This window comes from Trichomycterus rosablanca, chromosome 14, assembly GCF_030014385.1.
Source record: "Trichomycterus rosablanca isolate fTriRos1 chromosome 14, fTriRos1.hap1, whole genome shotgun sequence".
NCBI classification, from domain to species: Eukaryota; Metazoa; Chordata; class Actinopteri; order Siluriformes; family Trichomycteridae; genus Trichomycterus; species Trichomycterus rosablanca.
The window spans coordinates 23,658,704-23,664,512 of NC_086001.1; the positions used below are offsets into that span (position 1 = coordinate 23,658,704).

At 36.5% G+C, this 5,809-nt stretch overlaps 1 pseudogene; it reads right to left on the reverse strand.

Annotated features, from left to right (window-relative positions):
• Nucleotides 1–3,388: 3,388 nt before the first annotated feature.
• Nucleotides 3,389–3,497, reverse strand: LOC134327232 (5S ribosomal RNA; annotated as a pseudogene).
• Between the last annotated feature and the right edge of the window lie 2,312 nt (nt 3,498–5,809).

The following is a 5,809-nucleotide window of genomic DNA, read 5'->3' on the forward strand; positions in this document are numbered from 1 at the left end:
ACTATTTAAAAGTAAGAGTTTATTTGCTCAGATAAAACTAATTATAGAATAAAAACCACCAACATTAATACAGTAAGTAGTGCTTTTCTGTATGTGAATGTATAGTTTAATATTATTTGTGGTTATCATCCAGTACCTAGTTTGGTTAATCAACACTTCATTATTTTAAACTAAGTGTGCTGGTGATTTAACAAATTCATGCAATCAAGGAGAACATCTGGAAACAAACATTGTTCTTCACACCAGCTCACAATACATCTACTTCTTACTTTTTACTGTATTTATGATTATTTGTATTTATTCTAATTTTATAACTTCATATATAACATTAGTAGTCTAAGCCTGATGTGTAGTCTGTATTTTCTGTTCAAAACTGCCAACATATCAGTAACAAACTTGTGGTCATGATGTGATACTCTGTGTTTGCCTTCAATATTCAGCAAACAATCAAATAAATGGAAGTCACGTTCCTCAAAAACAAATCATTCCTTCCCTGCCTGCAATCATCACCTTGTCCCCATGGTCTGTCTTTATCTGATTCAGGTGTGGCTGTAAGCTGTAGCTTAGTATGTGTTAGCTTTAGGTTGTACCTTCACTTTTCCCAGTAAACGTTTATAGAAAGGTTTAGTTTGCATTTTTATTTCAGGTTCATCATTTTCTACTCTATTTATTTTATCCATTGAAAGGGTTTTGTTGTTTTATTGTTTGATATTATTTTTTAATTAAATTTTATTTATGTTTACGACCGAACACCACCCATTGCATAACAATGGAACCGGTGATCAGGTCCATATGTAATTCACAATGACCATTAATGACAATGGCCATGTGTGTCTTTTACACATGATTGGGGAAAAAGACACACATTTACCCCAATTGTGAATTGCATATGGACTGATCACCGGTTCCATTGTTATGCAATGGGTGGTGATCGGTCATTATGCAAAGCAACTGTATATAAGGTTGGGGCAGTCGCTGCTGGAGGTAAACAGACCGAGTACAAGTACAGTCTGTGTTCCTGTAGTTATGAACTGCTCTAATGCTCAGCTGTTTTAACAGGATTTGAACGGAAGGTAAAGCTCTTATTTTCAGGTTTTTATTTCCTTCTCTTTATTAATATTTATGTTTCCTCAGTGAGCTCATATCACTGCTCAGAATGTAGAAAGTGCTTAAAATATTTCTTATATATACGTATATGGGTCATTCTATAATTTGGGGTACATTTCACATCACCAAAAAAGTACAAAAACAATGTTCTCTCTCAATAAAACAATCAGTGGTTCAAGTTAATATATTCCTTTAGTGTAACATATCCACTAGTTGCAAAGCTTAAACATTACTTTTTTTTATTTAAAAGGGACAGTAGATGTAGACTACTAGGTAACTTAGTTGACAGGTAACATAGTTGGCTGACCACATGTAATTTCTTGAACAGAATAACGTTTAATTTGCACATATATTTGAATAAAAATTATTAAAAACAATTGTAACCATAACAATGTATGTAACATAGATGACAGTCTATTAATATACTCATTGACAATGTTCTATTATAGATAAAATATTTTAAAAAATAAGAGGACATTCACCACAGTTTGTTCAATATGCCCTCCACAGAGATAAATGATATCATGTAATGTTGGTCACATAGTTTTAGAACAAACCATTTTTGAGTTGCTGAGTGGAGTTCTGTTAGTAACATAGTTGACAGAACTTTTGTGGACATTAATAAATAAAGATATTTAAATTATTTAAAAGAGAAACTCATTTAAAAAAAATATTATTTTTCTTTAGTATTTAAACTTTTGAAATTAATAAAAAAATAGATGTTGTTGCCCTTAATAATTTTATTCATTATTTTGAAACCAAGGCACCCTCAACTTAAAAAACGGACACAGCAAAAACTGTTCAATTAGGAACATCATGACAAATTTCAAGCTAAATGAAGCATAGGGTGCACATAATGTTTTTGTGATATTACAACATGTTTTCCATTAATAGGTAAAATATGACATTTTTAAAGAAAATAGTTAGAATAAATATAATTATTATCATTGGACATGGAATGTACACCAAATTATAGAATGACCCATATACTGTATGTCCGGGTGGTGTATTTTAGAAAGTGGTGCAACAGCGACATCTAGAGTTTACATGCGGTACCGCTCAGAAATATAAAGAACACTCGCTCTGTTAATAACAGTGCTGCTGGGTCCTAGTGCCCTATAGTTCACCTTACAATAAACGCTAATCACAACAACCGATCAAATAAAAACATTAGTTTACCACTACTTGCAAAATTTAGAAAGCTTTAAAAACACAATTAAGGTGATTAAAAAGCGTGTGAGGAATACATGTAAGAAACAGCATGTCCACAATGCAGAAAAGGTTTATTCAGAGCATTTCTTTCTTTAGCTAACTTTGCCAGTTTGTTCAGTCTTCCGCTTTGAGTACAGACTATCGGCCTCATTACAAATTACGCCGACTCCCTACTTAGGGCACTACTTTGTACACATTGTACTGAACAGTTACGTTAAATATAACTTTTTATTGCTGGGTAAAAACTTCACCACCTTAATTCAATTTAAATAATTTAGCAGGAGAAATAACTCACATAGCATGAACAAGCTGAGACGCACTTCACTAAAATTGCGCAGACCCATGTAAGTTCAGACCTTCAGGTTCATGTTATTTGAGGTCTTTCCGTAGATTTCTTCCCCATGTGCAGAAAGACGCAGTTCAGTTTGAGAAGCTCACAGATTTATGTTTGAGCAAAGCGCGTCTTAGTGTCAGCAGAACGTAGTCCAATGTTGTTTGGTAAGAAAAATCGGCATTACAGCAAACATTAAAAAAGACGTAGCAGAGAGTTTGTAGTTCCTCTTACAGACCGGATGAAGAGTGGAGTTGATTTAGCGCAGTGGAGGACAAACCTTTATTCTTGTACAGCTGAGGAAGCCTTAAAAAACGACGTCGCCTTTGCCATGGTAAAAAAGAACCTCACAGTTGGGTTTTTGTAACTCAGCACAATGGTTAAATTGCACAACCCAACAAGTTAAAATAACCCATCATGTGTTCTGTCCATTGTAAAAAGAGCCATAAACACTCTGTAATTTTTATATATTATAAAAATAAAATAGTAATATAATAATAAAGTCACAAGTCTGTACACAAGCAACAAACTGTAATTTATTTTTAGCACCACTAGATGGCGACGATGTCTGTACAACATGTTGAACTTCACTTTAAAAGTCAGTTGAATGTGTTTTACTGTAGTAAGAATGAAAGTATGAGCTGATCTTTGTCTCATTGTGTATCTTTGATGAAGAAAAAGCCGCTGGGTCAGTGTGTAACAGGAGGTTTGGAGTGAAGGTGGGTGTGTGTGGATAAAAGCTTCCAGCACCTGGTATTCCCAGGCGGTCTCTCATCCAAGTACTAACCAGGACCGACCCTGCTTAGCTTCCGAGATCGGACGTTCTCAGGGTGGTGTGGCTGTAAGCGAGAGAAATACTAAAGAAAATACTAAATACTAAGAAAAAAATACTAAATAATGAAGTGATTTTATTGTAATCATGATTTGTGCCAAATCATGTTTAGAGGGAAAAAAGAAACTGTATTTTGTTCTTTAAATTCTAATGTTGTGTAGACCTGGTTTTTCTGTAGGTGTAAGGTCCAGTATTGCCAACTCCTCAGTAAGGAGCACACTTAAACTTTACACTTTTTAAAGGAATTCAAACTAAAACTACACATTACTAACCACTAGCAGAAATAAATTAGGTAAATAGCACAGAATTATAGGTGTTCCTCTCAACAAGTCAAAAACAGATGTGCGCATGCTCGGTAGGACAAATCGATGGTATTGGGTAAAATAAATCAACAGAACAACGGCAGCACCTGCTGCTCGATGAGGACAGTAGACGGTTTTCCATCCACCAACTTTTTGCGAATTTTGAAAATGCGCATTAAAAAACCTGGATAGAAAAGCTCAAAATTCGCAAAAAGACCCAAATATCGCAAAAAAAGTTTTCACGCTTGAACGAGGTGGAAAAGTTAGAATATCTCATCGCCGAAATGCGAAAAAAGGGGATGGAAACGGGTTTCGCGAATAAACGATGACGTTTTAAGCTCTAAGTCACACACACACGCATGTATACTGTCAACGTGTGTAGTGTACCTGAAAAGGTGTGATGTGCGCTGCCAAGAGAGCCAACACATACATCACGAATCAACAACTGGTCATCCACAAGTGCCTGTCAAACAATCGATGGCCATCCCTTTCGATTTACATAGTCCCTGTACCCGACTGCTGGAGGGAGGATTGGAATGTGTTTACCATCCAGTGCAGCGTACACCTGTGGTATATGATGCGCTGCGTAATTACACTGCGCTATTTCTTCTGCCTCCTGCGCATTTGGTAATACAACGTAATGTTTAATTAGTTTTGATGTCATTGCTTGGCATACAGCGTATATACTACAGTGAACTGTTGTTATGCTCATGCCGAACGTCTCGCCCACTACTACATGTACAAGGCAATAGCAATCCTCTTTTCAGCTGGCACGGGTGACCGGTGACTGTAAACTTTTGGCTCTACCGATGACCCGATCATGGTGCATAGCTCATCAAAGGCTGATTTTGACATTCTGAAATTCTAGATCCAAAGCTCGTCTGATGGTTCTGCACAATGTGCTCAGAAAATTGTTTAGTGCAGATGCGGGATCCCAGATGCGGGATGAACATCGCCGTGGCACAGGGATTTGAGCCCACATTAGACGGGCCATTGCTCATTCTGCCCGACGTCTCTCACGTGATGTAAAGGTTTTTTCGCATAACTGTAGTTGATGGAAACGCAACATTTTCCGCTTTTTTTTCTGCCGATATTTCATAAATGCGCATTACACTTGCGAAACGTTTGGATGGAAACCTGGTTAGTAACTGCAGAACGATGTATGCTCTCACATCCGAGTCTCCAAAAGTCTCCAATAACACCAGAAAAAGTCGCTAAAGGGGTCTGAAAACTCACTAAATATAGTTTATTTATTAAATATTTATTTGCCCATTAAACCAAGTGACCCTTCAGCCGTAAATTGTCTCAGTGAATGCCTAAATTAGATAAAATCATGGATGGCCAAAAACTTTCTTCAACTAAATGAACAGAAATCAGAAATTCTTTTATTTGGCCCCACAAAAGCTACTGAATTAGTATCACAAAAATTGAATAATTTGACAAGTTGTGTAAAGAACAGTATCAAAAACCTTCGTGTTATCATTGACCGAGATTTCAGCTTTGACAAACAAGTAAATTCTGTTGTAAGGAGTAGCTTTTTCCAGCTTAGAGAATTGTCAAAAATAAAGCCTTTTCTCACTTTTCAAGCCCAGGAACAAATTATTCATGCTTTTATATCATCTCGTTTAGATTACTGTAATTCATTGTACTTGGGCATAAATAAAACCTCTTTGGCTCGACTACAGTTGGTACAAAATGCAGCGGCGAGAATGCTGACAGGCACCAAGAAAAGGGACCACATCACTCCGATCTTAGCCTCACTGCACTGGCTTCCTGTCCATTTCAGAATACATTTTAAAATTTTATTATTTGTTTTTAAAGCATTACATGGGAAAGCACCATCTTATATAAATGACTTACTCTGCCTTTATTCAGCTCCACGGTCTCTGAGATCTTCTGACCAATTATAGTTGGCTGTTCCTCGTTCTCGGCTGAAGCTGAGAGGTGATCGAGCTTTTTCAGTTGCAGCTCCCAGACTATGGAACAGTCTTCCCTTAGACATTAGATCTGCCCCATCCCTTACAA